The sequence below is a fragment of the Chiloscyllium plagiosum genome, unplaced genomic scaffold (genome assembly GCF_037043375.1).
Source record: "Chiloscyllium plagiosum isolate Xiang-an unplaced genomic scaffold, Cpla_swu_hap1 HiC_scaffold_15, whole genome shotgun sequence".
Taxonomy (NCBI): Eukaryota; Metazoa; Chordata; class Chondrichthyes; order Orectolobiformes; family Hemiscylliidae; genus Chiloscyllium; species Chiloscyllium plagiosum.
In genome coordinates, this window is record NW_028270153.1 from 38,361,360 (window position 1) to 38,377,348 (window position 15,989).

At 38.7% G+C, this 15,989-nt stretch overlaps 1 protein-coding gene across 9 annotated transcripts in view; it reads left to right on the top strand.

Moving 5' to 3' along the window:
- The window catches only part of LOC122560108 (extracellular sulfatase Sulf-2-like), a 305,717-nt gene that overhangs the window by 123,399 nt on the left and 166,329 nt on the right, over positions 1-15,989 (top strand). For 2 of the 9 annotated variants that reach the window (XM_087994903.1, XM_043710354.2), the window contains exon 1: positions 2,498-2,668. The exons of the other annotated variants lie outside the window; for them this stretch is intronic. The gene's annotated coding sequence lies outside the window, so the exon portion shown is untranslated. Of the gene's footprint in view, positions 1-2,497; positions 2,669-15,989 lie in introns of those variants that run through there. 9 annotated transcript variants of the gene reach the window in all.

Sequence of the window (15,989 nt, forward strand, 5' to 3'; positions counted from 1 at the left end):
CATGCTTTCTGACATAGAATATGAGAGCTTTTTTATTGTCACTGGCCTTGAACTGCTGAGGATGATCTCTTCTGTAAAACACAGGAACTGCAAGCAATCTGGTCCTCTACTGGGTTGGTCTCTTCCTTTCTGATGTGTGCCACCTTGTCATGCAAGAAATGGGGAAGAAAGCCAATGATTCTGATACAATGTGTTCAGGTTATGGGGCATGCCAATATTGAACAGTTAGAGGTGTATAGAAGCAGAGAGATGAGTTGGAGTATCTGGATGTTATGCATGAATGTTGATTGCCAGAATGGGCTGAGTGGGTCTGATAGATGTATGGCACGTTGAGCAGTGAGAGAGCTTGCTAGTGAGTAAATAAGAGGTCATATGAAGGTCCATTCATCCACCTTAACCACCTACTTGAGATAATTAGATGCTGATGCAAGGTCCTTTTTGTTCAGCTGCTGGGAGTTGACCTCTGATCACTTGTTCTGGTTCCTTTTGAGGCGCATCCTTGAAGATGATCCGACTTCTCCACTTTGTGCATATTTCCATTGCATGTCTCCATTGCTGCATTCATCTAGAACCCTTCTGCCCTGGTGCTCTGTTTTCCATGGTTTAAATTCAACAATGTTATTCAGCTTTCCTTAAATACAGCCTGTCTTTCTTAAAGAACAGTCTATTCCCCTAGCTACTGACCCTAGCTTCCTCACAGGTTTAGTCTCAGACTGTACCCAATCAGTTTATAACCTTCCAGTTGGTGTCACATTTAATCTTTTTGACTGTATATTAGTGCTATCACTGAGATCTGCTTTTTTCCATTCTTTCTCCACTGATCTTCTGCTGAAACTCTCTATTTTGCCTTTGCTATCCTTAGGTTTAACTATTACAATACACAGGGCAAACATGAGGACTGCAGATGCTGGAAACCAAGTTTAGATCAGAATGGTGCTGGAAAAGCACAGCAGGTCAGGCAGCATCCAAGGACAACCTGCTGGTTTTCCACATGTACTTTCCATGAACTTGATGGCATTCCAAACTCTGTACTTATCCTAAAAAACACTAATTCCTGTTGTCCTATCAATTCTATACACTGATCTGCATTGATTTTAATATTCCTATCCATCTTTTCAAGTCCCTTGAAATGTTCTCATCTCCTCCATGACCAAAAGTTCTGAGATATTGGTTTTGGTATTGGCCCCTTGTGCATCCCTAATTTTTCATTACTTTTCTATTACTGTAAACTCTCAATTTGTTCCCTGTGCCCCTCTGCCTCACTTTCTCCTTTTAAGACATTGTTAAAATCTGCCTCTTTGGCCAGGCTATTGATTCTAATATCTCATGTGGTTTGGTGTAACATTTTGTTTTCTTCTATTCATTCCTGTAAAGTTGACAAGTCTAGCACTGGGAACGCATGACCACGTCCTCACCTTTCTCCTCACTCCTGTAAAGTGTCTTGGATCCTTATTACAGTTGCTGCAGCTCGAACTCACTATGTGGTCTCAGCATAGTACTGACTGCTCTTTAGCCTGGTATATTTTGATGTGCACTTCTCTTTCCATGGATGCCTAAGTCACATTTCTAAAATCACATTCAAATGTCTCAGACATTTTTAAATAAGATTTACATTTATTAGGAATCTACCTTGCCTCCAATGTAAGCACACACATTTCTGTCAGAAAACTTTGAGATGAAATCTCTCTACTGACTGCCCTCCTGTCCCATTCCTGTTTTAATACACATGCATACACATGCATGCACATGCAGACAAGTTGCGGACCCTCTTCAGTTCTGAAAGCTTTGTTGTCATATTGAAGGAACTGAGAACCTGTCTGGCTTCCCAAGTAGATGTAACAGTGTGATTATCCTCTTAAGAAGTTACATAAACTTGGATCTAAACATGATAATTCAAAATCTACTTAACTCCAGGATGTTCCCAATAACTGAGCAAGTTTGCTGCATTTTATTCTTACTTTTATTTTCCCTGTGATGTCACCTGTTTCTCCAAGAAGGAATTGGTTAAACACTTGGAGAAAATAATGCAGGCATAAATGAATTAACAGCTCTAAGATAGTCAGCATACATTTGATGAGCTGAATTGCCCCTTTCTCTGAATTGCAATTCTATGATCGAGCTGTAGTAAAATGACTTGTGCCTAATTATTTAAGGTACACTAATTGTTGGCTTTGTACCAGTTAGATTAAAAATTGATTTCTGTAGTTGATATGGTACAATGCACAGTTTCTGAACAAATTCATACTCCCCACACCTAACCCCCCACCCCCTTTATGACCACTGATGTAGTTTTAGATAGATGATCCATTGAGAAAATGGTTAAGACTGAACAATTAATTGTTGGAAGAGCACTAGGGAATCACTGCCAACAGCTGATGTCTCTAGCTATATTTTAACTCATCGCATTGCTGAACCGGAGGCAAAGGTCATCTGTGAATGCATCCACCTGGAGGATTTTCGACAGATCCTTTATGAAATTTATGTAGAGAAAGAGCAGTACAAGGAGATATTAAATCAAACTCTCCATTTCTAAACAGCTTTCATCTCCGTACTCAAATATGTCTCTCACCAAGTATTCCATTGAGAGCAAAGAAAAAGATCCAAAGTAGATATATTTGAAATGAAGCCTCAGGAAATGCAATCTTCATCTCATCTTAATGTTGTAACAGTAAGTGATAACTGTCTTCAAAAGTATGTGTTCAGTTGTTTCTCTTGCAGTGTGGTTACTGTTGGATCTGGTGATGTAATATGGGTTCAATATTCAAACATTTGGACTCCTGGAGACATACAAAAAGTCAGGATCAATGGTGTAGTCTTGTTAATACAGTATGAATTGAGTTCTAGAATGTGTGCCCTATTTACAGATGCCAATAGACACAACAATGAGTGCAGTCTCATTTTACATCCCGACTGTCCTACCTACCGTATTGGTTAGGGTTATCTCACAGAGTCTGATATGCATGCCTAAAACCAGAGCTAACCATTGGCCTAATGCCACTAAAGTTATTTCAGGCCATCTGTGAAATTAGACTTTGAATGACCAGTATGTATATGCCCATGTCTTCAAATTCTTTGCACCCAAACCAACAGTACTTAAGGACTGCTGAAAGTAACGACCCAAAGTGTTGTACGTACTTTTGTTATTGAGCCAGAGCTAGTGGAACTGCTCCTCCCAGCCTCGCATTAAAGCTATAGGTCATTAACTGCCACTGTTCTCCTTGTGCACCATTGGATTTTCAAAAAATTATTTTCAAAATGAATTAATGATGGAAGAACTGACAGTCATCATGTGCATATATGAGCATTCACATGCACTAGATATCTGCTTTTAGGTGGTTTAAGTGTGCATTGTAATGAGTTTTTCAAATTTTCCTATTGATTCAAGATATTCATAAAGTGAGAGAATTTCAAATCAGGATTGTTTCTAACTTTTAACTTCTCCAGAGACCAAAGAGACTTTCTTTAACCACAGTCATGGTGCCACCTGGTGTTTCATTTGAATATGCCATTTGTACAAGAACAAATAATGCCAAGTATATGAATGAATTCAAAATTGAATTAAAATATTGTACAGGCTTGACAAAAGCTTACTCATGCACATTTAATAATTACAAATTGTCAGGTGGAAAGCAGCGTGTGTGGTGGTGTAAGTGTGAGAGAATTAATGATGCTTTTTTTTCCAAGTCTTAAAACTGTTTCATTTCACAATCCATTAATGAATGCTGTTAACAATAAACCTGACCTTCCAGTCTGCTTTTAGGGTTTCATAGATTTGGAAAAGTCCCAATTTATAAAAGATAGAAAAACCAAGCTGGATTAGTAACACACTTAAAAGACCCTCTAGTCTGACAAATTCTATTTAAAATTGCTCCCAACAAAGTATTTTGTTGGAAGCGAAGTCTGGATGAAGCATGAATTGAACACTATGGATTGTAGCACCAACTGATGGTCTTGCTGTTCCTGGCGTATCTCCCAGGAATTTCCTGATGCAAAATATGAAACATTTCCATTTTACTGGCTATTCTCCTCCTTCCAGAAATTGTCCCATGCATGATTCATAAAGAAAGGAAAGATTTTTGGAGAATTTCATTTGTTACTAGTGGGATGAAAAATGTCTGTTGAAAAATGTATAGTATTTTAATTATACTTTTACATACTGAAATAGGACTGTTTTTATCTTTATTAGATATAGGGCAACCACAGTTCAATTGTGTAAAGCCTTTTATAAGTCAGGCTTTTGAACAGATTCTTCTAGAAGGTAGAATCCTGACTGGACAGAATTACTAACTCTGTTCGTCATGGTGTTCTGCAAGGCATTTAATATTAAAGTACTTCAAGGAGAATTCTGCTTGTCTACATTTATAGTTTATGGGTTCCACTCTGTACATAGTAAATTCCTAAAACAACTTTCTAAGTAGTAGAGAGTTGTCTGCTACCTTCAAAATAGATGATACTAACAGTGGTTTTGGATTGAAGCCGACAAAATAGTTTTCAGAATAACATCTACATAGTTTCCTTCTGCACTGGCTTTGCAGCAGCTAAGTATTAAGATCCATGGCTGATACAAGACCAGTAAAAGGATGAAGGAAAAGGGTCAATTTTGTACTTTGCCCTTGAATCAGAATCCATAATAACTTCATCAAAAGAGGCTGGATAAATACTTGAAAGAAATCTTCAAAAGGGTAAGTGGAAAGAACAAGAGAATATGACTAGATACATGATAGTTTCAGAAAAATGCACGATAATACTCTGAATGGCCAACTTTTTGAGCTGTGCATTTCTGCTCTTCTCACTGACTATTTTGACATCCATGTGAAGTTGTTATGGTGCCTCTCCAGAAAGAAGTGGCAGTGAAATTCAAGTGAAGTGTGAATGTGATTCCTGAATTCAGTGAAGCTCTGATATAAAACTCTCTTCAGGATTCTTGGCTCATGTGTTTGACTTTGTGCAGCTTTGGTATAAATTCAACCCTGCCTGTGCTATGTTTTAAAGTGTTTTTTCAGCTTTTAAAAAAGATTTTAGTCTTTGTGGAATGCAGAGGAATTGCTAGTGTGCATTAAGAAATGCCTCGATTGGTGAGATGGGGGTTGGGCAGGATACTTCATGATTCTCAGCTTGTACAGAGTCCCTCAATGAAATCTGCAGCAAAACATAGTTGGTATCGAAATTCCGGTCTGCCAGATGTGTGTTACATTCCACAACGACCAACTTGAAATCAGTAATTATAATGAATATAGCATGTCAGTGCCAAAACATGGAATATTATTTATCAATATTTGAACTATTACTTACATTGAAGTCTGTCTTGATGAATGAAAGGTCCGAGAAAAACTTTTACAATAGTTAATGGTGGCTTTACTATGCACCTAGGGAGCCAATGCTGGACAGTCTATGCCTGATTCTAGCAACGTTCAAATGAGCACAGTTTATATAAGTTTTCATTTTCAATTACAATTTAATAGGATTAAGTAAGCAAAAGCCATGACACAAATGCCTCTGGTGGGCTGATGATTGTGTTCCTGCACAGTAATTGCAATGCTGAGAGTTGGGATTGTCATAGATTCATAGAGATATACAGCACAGAAACAGACTCTTCGGTCCAACTCAACTATGCCGACCAGATATCCTAAGTTAATCTAGTTCTGTTTGCCAGCATTTTGCCCTTCCTATTCATCTAGCCATCCAAATGCCTTTTAAATGTTGTAATTGTACCGGCCTCCTCCACTTCCTCTGGAGGCTGGTATAATTACAACACTTAAAAGGCATCTGGATGGCTAGATGAATAGGAAGGGTTTAGCTGGATCCTTTGGAGACAGTAAAGAATGTGCTTGTATTCTGCATAAAAGATTTGAAGGGTAAAATGATGTGATTTGAAACCTTCAGAAAGTGACAATGGCCTTCCCCATTTCTGACTCAGGTTATCATGTGCACTGTTCATTTCTTAATTAGGTGATTCTGCATCATTTTGTGTATGCTTGAGCACCCTAACAGCTGGCCCTGATCAGCACTTTAAAATAAATCCACATTTTGCACTTTCGATGACATTGTTTTACGTTAACCCATAGTTTTCCTGGGGAACAGCAACCATTACCCATGTACTAGTATGATGGTGATGTATATGTCTTGGCCACGTGGAAAAAGGAGTTGTGCTTGTGTTCCTTATCCATAATAATTTGCAATTGATGATATACCAGCGACTTGCACAGTTTTGCTTTGACATACATTTTAAGGTTGTCACAGTCAAAATAAATCCAAACATGCACCATTTTCAGTGGAAATAGGCCTTTTGGCACAACAAGTCCACATGGACCGTCTGAAGAGTATCCCACCTTGACCCGTTCCCCTACCCTATTGCTTTACATTTCCCCTGACTAATGCACCTAACCTGCACATCCCTGAACAGCAATTCAGAATGGCCAATTTGCCTAACCTGCACATCTTTGGATTGTGGGAGGAAACCCACACAGACACTGGGAGACTGTGCAAACTCCACACAGTCAGCCGAGGCTGGAATCGAACCCGGATCCCTGGTGCTGTGAGGCAGCAGTGCTAACCACTGAGCCACCATGCTGCTTGGTACAGTTTTACTGTGGCAATTGCAAAATGGAGCATTTTGGACTTCACTCACAAATAACTTATGCAGGAGAGTTGCCTATATTCTGAAAGACTAATTTTGGTCGGTAGTTTTGTAAGTGAACTATAGAGAAGTTGATTGCAGTGAAACTTTGACTTGTCTCAGAAGTTGCTGATCAACATGGAATCACAGAATGTTAGAAACCGGTCGAAGGCCCAAGGGCTGGTGTATGTTTTATACATAACTAGTTCTGCCAGTTCCACTCATTTGCTCATACTCTGGACTGAATCTTATAGGGACATGAATGATATGGGCTGTGGTGAGAAGCATACAAGAAATCCAACGAGGCTGATGTCGCTGTTGGGAGAACTTGTTGCATCTTTTTAACTAAATAAAACTAAATGCGCCAAGATGAACTTCTCACTAGACAGCAGTGAGTTTGTTTTTGACAGGGGATTAGTGCTTGTTAAAACCTTATTAACAGCACTTGCCTCACTGATATACTGGATCCCGTTGTATCACCTGTGAGCAAACAAAGACACCGTGAATTCTCAACATTTGAAGTCAGAGTGGTGCCTGGTTGCTTGCTGTTAGCTGCAAGGATCATCCAAGTTTCAAGATGGCAGCAGAGTGGCAGGGCTGCATGTGGACTCTTGCCCAGGGCTTATCTGCTCCCTGATCTTTTCTTTACTTCCCTTTTTCTTTTACTTCTGCTCTTTCTTTTTTTTTTCTCTATTATTTTTCTTGGAACCTTTGGTAGTGGGTTAGTCAGCAAAATGGGCGTGGCCAGTAGAGCAGGCCGTAAGCGACACCTGCCAGTTTCTGAGGTGGCAGTGGATGCGTGTCCTCAAGGTGACTGGAGGTGGCAGCAGGGACATCCTCCTGACGCTCTGGACTGGTGTCGGCAGTAGTGGTAAAGCGCCTCCACTGTTTGGAGGCAATAACGGCAGATGTTTCAAGATGGCAGCACCTTGAGGGGGGTAGCAGGAGAAGGACTGTGTTGGCAAGAAGGCAGTGGTCTAGTAGCAGAGCCAGTTATGGTTAGTAGTAATGTGCAATAAATGAGTGACAGCAGGATTAATGCAAGAGTTACAGTGAACTGACGAATGTACCTACTCTGGCAGGATGTGACATGCCACAAGAGCAGTATACCTTTCCTTGTGAGTGGGTGGGGAGCCTCATGTTGGGCACTCCTCCACTTGTCCTGGAAATACTGGCCCCGTTATTAGCTGTTTCCTTCCACAAGGACGAGAGGTAGACTTGAGGTGGTGTGAAAGTGGCTGGCATTGCAGTTAGCATTGGTTCAGATGATTGAAAACTGGTGGGTGAGTGAGTAGGCATGACTAATAGTGTTGTGGGTGATTGGGAGGGAGATGTTGCATGCAATAAGGAGAGTGGTAGGAAATGAATGCAGTAGGAGAGGGTGAATGTGACTGAGCAGAGAAAATAATGTGGTAAAGAGGCGAATGTCATTGATCTTTCTGCAGCACTGCTGGCAGTTCCTCAGATTGCAGAAACCGCACTGATGTGTGAGGCAACCTATGAGCAGGTTGCAAGGATCTGGAGGCATCGACATTTGCCAGCCTTCCACTAAGAGTATTCTTTATGACCACCCTGGGCACCATCAAGTCCAAGTCCAAGTTCCTGTTGCTGAATTGTGACACCATTTCCCCTTCTCCAACATCCCCAGAACAACAGTGTGCCAATGAGCAAGACAGTTTCAGCATGCCTGTGTTTGGCCAGGTGTATGGCAAGTTGGTAGAGATGGCACTGGCATTTCAGTAGAGTTCCAAGGAGCAATGAATGTTTCTGCAAAAGGCGACTGGTCTAATGGGGCTGGGCTCAGGTGAGAAAAGAACCATAGAGGTGGGGTCAGTAGTTAATGAGGTGAGTTTGTTAATCCTGGTGAGAGATCATGCTAGTCCTGTAAAGAAAAACCCTCCAAAAAAACTGACCCACTTATTTTGGCGAAAATTCATTAATATTTGTTTTTTTCAGACACTTGCCTAATTCCTTCAAGATCTTCCATGATTTAAACCACCTTGATGTGAGGTGCTTTTTTTTTTTGCAATTATTTTGAATTTGTTTTCTGCTACAATACTGATTGATGAAAACAGTCTTGCTGTTTATGATGCATATAATAATCTTAATGACTGAGGCTGTGACCCGGAATGAATATCAATGGAACAAAAGTTACATGTATCTCCCATGACCTTAACTGCTCACCACTTGTCGTCAGTCCTACCCCTGGTGCATCTTTTTCGTTGCTTTCAAATTCTTTCAATATAAATGTTTACTGACATTGAATTCATGGAGATTGTCCTCAACTATTCACAGCCTTTCACAGAAACGCATGGGTGAATCACTAGTTCCTGATTGCCGTAGAGACAAAATCATGGTTCTCCTGCCCAAGTGATGAACAAAATAATGCTTGAATTTTAATGCAGCAAGTACCATAATCATGTAAGTGCTATAAAAGTATGCTGTTTATAAATCATTGATGCTTTCATGCATCATAGAATCTCTTCTATAATGAGTCTTGTATGGTTTGTACTAATCTTCCTGTAACAGTGTCTGTAAATGAACATAATTGAATGTAGAAAAAGGTTACCAAGGCAGCAGACTAAATTTTGTGCAAAGCATCAGCTGAATTTGGTGCAGTATGATTTTGTATCAGCACCAGCAATAACCAAATGCAGAATCTATCTTTTGCAATAACGATCAGATTCAGATGCCATTTTAAAAACTGGGCGAAAACTCATACATGTTGATCCTAAAAACAAATCTTTGTGGTATTACAGTTCAGTCACAGTCTGTGTTGCTGTGGCAACATACTTTTACTTGCAGATTGTAGTCTAGAGCTGTGGATAGTGATGGTAGAGGTTCCCATATTGACATGGCTGACTAGAAATCTCTCTGAGTCTTACAGCCTGCACGTGTTGATAATTGATTTTTGTTTGATGCTGATTATTACAGACCTTCCTTGGCCGTCAAGTGCTGGGGCAAGGTATGAATACAGTATCTAACTGAGGCAGGGATGATATACCCACAAATATCACAATATCCAGGGAATCCTATTTACTTTTAAATAGAAGATGACGAAATGTATCTACAGGAATTATTTTGTAACTATTGTGTTTGTAACCCATCATAGCTGTTGCATTTTTAAGTGAAGTTACAAGAACCATAGTGCAAAGAGAGCTGCATGAAAACATAAAAGAAAATATTAAATGTAGACACAAAATGCAACTTTGCATATTTAAATTAACAGGTTATTATCAATGATTTCTCTGACACAACATATATACATAAAAGCATATAGGAACTTACCATAATGACCACAAGGAATGTCTCATTACTTTTGAAGTTCAGTGAGCCTCCCAGGATAACTCCACTGCTCCAAGTTTTAAATGCAAATTATCCCACATGTTTACTTCAATGAAGCTGGCAAATGGGTCTTTGATTTTAACATTTCTTCAAAAGACATCACCTCCAACACTGCTGCGCTTCATCAGTACTGCACTGGAGTGTGAGCTTTTATTTGTTTTTTCCATTCAAGCCTGTTTGAGACTTGAATCCAGAAGCATGTAACTCAGGCAAGAGCCCTGAAGAAGAGCTCATGCCGAAACGTCGATTCTCCTGCTCTTTGGATGCTGCCTGACCTGCTGTGCTTTTCCAGCAACACATTTTCAGCTCTGATCTCCAGCATCTGCAGTCCTCACTTTCTCCAGGCAAGAGTTTAACCAACTAAGCCATTATTGGATATTGAAGAAAATAAAAATAAATCAGTAATAAAAAAATCGACTTGCTTTTATTTTGTGAGCTGAAGACCCCTCAAGCACTTGATATACAATTATGACAGTTTGGAAAATGTAGCCGGTAATGATCCACTTCAGGACCATTGACATTTGAAAAGAAGTTCAAATACCGTATTTTAACTTACAGAACTATGCTGCATTTTTTTTAAGCAAAACAAATTTTTCTGTACATAAAAGCATTAAATAAGACAAGTGCTGTTAACTTACCAGTATGGCTTCATAATTGAGGTGACAAAGCCTCTACCCCAAGCTGGAGAGCTGGCAATAATCCCAATTTACTGATATGTGGCAAGGCCTGCCAAGTTACTGCACAGTGATAGGATCAAGAACCTTGGGGCAGACGTCCTGCTCTTTAAGACTTGCCAATTGAAGTCTCTATGCTCCATATAACACCAACACCATTATAGAGTCAATGACTACTACCAGTTTGACACATATCTATCTGAGATCCAAGAACATAACTGAACCATGCCACGGATGAATGATGGCAGAAACTGTATCATGAGGATGGAGTCTGCAGGAAGTGCAGTTGGCTGCTGGATCTCTCAAGTTATATTATGGATCCTCACCACAGTCACCTTAGTGAAATAAGTCTGGTGGGTTTGCTACCACCATGCTCATTTTTGTGGGAGAGGAAAACTGAGGCTTTTAGCTAAAACAGGTTCACTGCATGACAGCAATTATGTACCACTTACACGAGGGCATTAAGAGACCTGAATGGTAAGTATATCTCCTTTTAGAGGTTCAGCACTGTTCCAGCCAAATCTCTGACAACGATGTCATATTGAGTGATATTCATTGCACTTACCAATGTTAACCCTTTAAAAACCTAAGCTTAGTCAGCATCTCCCCCAGGTTCTTATTCCATTATTAATGCATTCATGTGCATTACTACATTTACCACTACCCTCTTGTCTCTGGATTAACAAATGCAGATTGCCTGATAGTTTCTCTACTCCACAAGAATGCATTCTTGATGAACTTGAAGGATTGGTAGGTTAATGACTGTGATTTTGTTATTCAGTTTGCAAAGTCAGAGTCATCATTGTGGCATTCCTCATCAAGTTGTCTGAGTAAAGTATTGGTGACTGATCTGCAAAGGGATGAGATTCCTGCAGTTTCTTCATACGGCGTCTTTAGCTGTGCAAACAATATATCACCTCTGGCCCACAAATTGAATGGCCATTCTTTTCCCATTGAGACTCTATGTCCATACCTATGCCCCTGACAAAAGTGTGTTCATCTCTGTACATGGCAGTGGTCACTAGCATGAGCAGCTTGCTGCTCCTGCTCCTGCTCCTGCTCCTGCTAAGACCGTACCTGCTTACATTTTTAGTGTCCCCTGGACTTGATTACAAGGTCAACTTCTGTACTGATTTGAAAGCGGAGTCTTCAGTTTTCTGCCCATCAGCAATTCTGGTAGAACGGTAATTTAGCGATTTCAAATAAAAGTTAACATTTTTCTGGACTCCACTCTTGGCTTCCCCATTGAAATATCGAAGAGTAGTGTTTCAAAATTTAATATAGGCAATTCTGAGGGCATAAAAACAGACCTAACTTAAGAATTAGGCCAATAACAGTGCAGTTGAAGACATTTAAAGGAATATTTATGAATATATGGCATAGGTACATTTCAATGTGACAAAGTTTTGGGGGGGGGGGGGAACCCATTATTTGTTAATTAAAATGTTCCAGATAGTATTGTACATAAAGAATATTATTGTTCAAAGATACATGACTGGTCAGAAGATTGATAGAACATAAAAATCACTAAAGAATGTCTAAAAGTTTAATAAGGAGGTTAGAAGCTATCTAGACATGTAAAAACAGGTACAGTAATTAGTTACTATAAATATTTCGGCAAGAAAAGTTAGTGATCATCATTTTGTATAGTAAGTAGGCCTGAGCAATGACTATTGGAAAGCAAGGTGCTATGAATAAAGGAGCTCTTGTGTGTGAAACTATACTTCAATTCCCAGCAGATACAGATGAGATGCCAAATCAAAGTTTAATGCAGAAAATAAGATTACTCATTTGATATATAAATCTCTGTCTGCCAAAATGTTTGGCTTAGATTACCTTTAGCGTTTCTTTGATTTTTGACCTGAACTACCTCGTTAACTACTTTTGTCTGAGTAGCTATTTGAATTTTAACTACTCTGTATCTATCCTACTTGTTTTATAGCCAAAGCATTCTTTTTTTAATAGCTGGGCACTGCCTCTGCCTGTGAGGTTTCCTTATTCGCCAGGACTGCAATGCCTACAAAATACTGAATCTTAAGAATTCTGACTTCAAAACTCCAGTGACATTTTTTGAATCTGGTTTCTGCTTCTTTTAAATCTTGCTCTTTCAAGAACTGTTTTTTTTTCTCAGTTTAATCAATTGTAGAACTTTATCAAAAGTATTCATTGCTTCTTTAATGCCTTGTCAATCTATGAAATATAGCTATCGTCTAAACTGAACACCAGTATATTTGCTTGTTTAGCTTCTGATTTACTGTCTTAGTTAGGTGCATTAGTCAGAGGGAAATGGGTCCGAGTGGGTTACTCTTCGGAGGGTCAGTATGGACTTGTTGGGCCGAAGGGCCTGTTTCCACACTGTAGGGAATCTAATCTAATCTAATTAGAAAAGGCTCTTTGCCTTAAAAAAAATTATATAGTTTATTGCATGATAACTATCAAGTATAATTTAGATTGGTATGGTGGCAATTGTTACTACGCCCATAAGGGTAACCTGGATGATCAGACTATCTCCTCTGAGACCCAGAGCGATTACACCATCTAAGTTTGTATGATGTCATCCTTTTTAGGCAGTGCTCAATGCATTCCTCAGTATTTATTAAGAGTACGACAGCTTGCCACTGTTCTCCATCTAAGCCCCAACTTGTTTATTATGCTCACTCCTATATGGCAAGGCACTGTTTATCATCATCTGTAAAGGAGTGTTTCGATTTGGCTCTTGAGTGGATAGCTAAAGTCCATTTATGATCTTGCATTCTTTTTTTGGACAGAGTGGCTGTCTATGGGGATTGGGATGAAGACAAGAATGTGGCAGTGTTGTCACCTGCCTGGCTAATTTAAATTCCAACTTGGCACCTCATTTTCCACAGTTGGAGACATTAGGTTCTGCCCTGTCTCTCCCTTATTAATGTTGCCCAGGTTTCTGCACAAAATATCAAGACTGATCTCTTACCTTCAATCCTGATGTTATGGATGATTAGAAAATCATGTTTATACTTGTCTTTGCAGTTAAACCTACGTGAGGCAAAAAGTAGTGTTCAAGCTGATGGCTGTCCTGTTGAAATTCCAACACCACTTTTTGCAAATGAAACTGCCATTGGACTCAGTAATAAACCAAACCTTCCATTTCCAGACTTGCAATTTTATAAACATTGGTCTGACTATTCATGACATGCTACAAGTTAAACTTTGCAAATATCAAACGACAATCAAAAAATTCTCCGATGTTATTTTAAATAAATCTTTTCTTTTCAAAAATATTGGGGTCTGAGCTTTTAACCCTGAAATTACTATCTATGGGGAACATTCTAATTAGATGTTAATTAGTAGATAATATTTTTCAACTCTGTTTCTGTCTAGTTATCATAGTACATTTAAATTTTGCTGGGCTTTTGTAGACAACTCTTTTGGGCCTAATGGAATGAGCTTTGTGGTGGATACGTGTGATGTTCAGTTAATGTTTGCTTTCTTGCTTTGTAATAATTTAGGTCATTTGTGATATTAGGAAACATTTCAGTATAATTAAAATGCAAACCTCGTAAATGCATTTATCAAGCAAATCAGTCTGTGCTCCTAAGGGTAAACTGTAAATAAATTCCTTAGCGACGTTATTTTAGCCATATTTTGGTCTGTGCCTAAATTTGGTTGGTAATTCAAATACGTTTGGACTCTGCACATTAGCTCAAGCTTTATTAAGATAACAACAGCTGATCCTATCAATAACACTAATCACGTAGTCAGTAAGTGTGCTCTAAAACTTTGAGTTATACTCATTCAAAGTCCATAAAGAAAGCATGTTCAAAATTTTTGATATGGTCACACATCTCTATATTAGTCAGTTTAGCATGTAGCTCAACAGATTTTGATTTGTTTTAAAATCTTCGTGGACCATTCCCTATTCACAGTTATTTATCTCTGTCTGTTCAAAGTGTTTGGATAAATGAAATTTAAATAGAGATTGAAGCATTTTCACTCCAATGCACAGTACAAAACCCACAGCATGCAGCAATAGTACTTCCCTGCAAAATTCCCCAAAGCGAACTTCTCTTAAACAAAAACAGATCAATAATGACTTTTGGGGAAATATGTTTTTAGGAACCTATTTTGCAATAAATTTTGTAGATAGAATTGAAAATGAAAATTACATCTGAACTGATTATAGTTTCCCTCTCAACAGAAGATTTGCTTTTGGAAGTTGTTATTTGTCAACAAAAATCAAGGATACAAGTCGAAACATACTGGCTGAAATTCTTTATTGTTTATTAATATAATTCATTGATCAGCTCTTTGGAGTTTTCCCTTTGCATTTCATGCAATCGAAGTTTCTTTCTACTCATTTGTTTAGTCTGTGCCAATGAGTTTTACATAAAATAATCTTGTAATGTTATTTGCAAAAGAGCCAATAATAGAAGTCCGATCAATTTAAGATCGATTAAGAATTGCACATACCCAACTATCAATGTAATTTATTCAAGTCCAACTGCTCCAAGCCGTATGGTTTCAATTTTGTTAGGAACTAAAAATTGATGAAGGATTTGAAAACACAATTTTCAAAAATCATATTTTGCTTCATTTGAGCTGAGCAGCAAGAATTTGCAAATTTTTTAAAGAAGATTGGTCTCAAAGCTTCATGTGAAGGGTGTCTTGCTATTCAAATAATGTTGGAATTCTGCCAATAATATTTCGTGAGAACATTGTCAACGCTGCATCCCAACTTGATTCCAGATGCAGTTAGTAGAAGATAGTGATGAGTCACCTATGTAAATTGAATAAATTACCCAGATCAGTGAGGAAATTGTGGTACTGCACCACAGCATTTGGAAATAGGAAGCAGTATCATTTACTGGCAGAATGAATAAGAATTAAAATGGGAATGGACTTTGAAACAGTGATTGAGCAGATATACGATGAGGGAGAGATACATAACCCTTTCTTACCTTTCAGTCAGTCCTTTCCATTAGTTTTGTTCAACCTTGATGGTTCATGGACAGGAAGAAATGAAAATTGTCCACCGTTCTAAAGCCGATAGTTAATACAACCACACTTTCCATTAGGCTGATACTTTTCAAGTCTGGTTAAAGGTTTCTCTCTGAAATGCTCACCCTATTGCTCTCTCCACAGTTGGTGCCTGACCAGTGGAGCATTTCAAGCATTTCCTGTTTTTATTTTAGATTATCAGCTTTTGACTTGCAGCATATGACTGGTTTTATAATGAGGATATGTAGTGCTTGTTTAAGTTCTTTAAAAGAATTCTCACTGCTGACCTTGCCACTCTGTGGTTTTGCTGCAGTGCCCCATAGCATGTTTTTTTTTGTTGTTGCAACTACATTGGAAATACAACCAATATCCATCTGTAC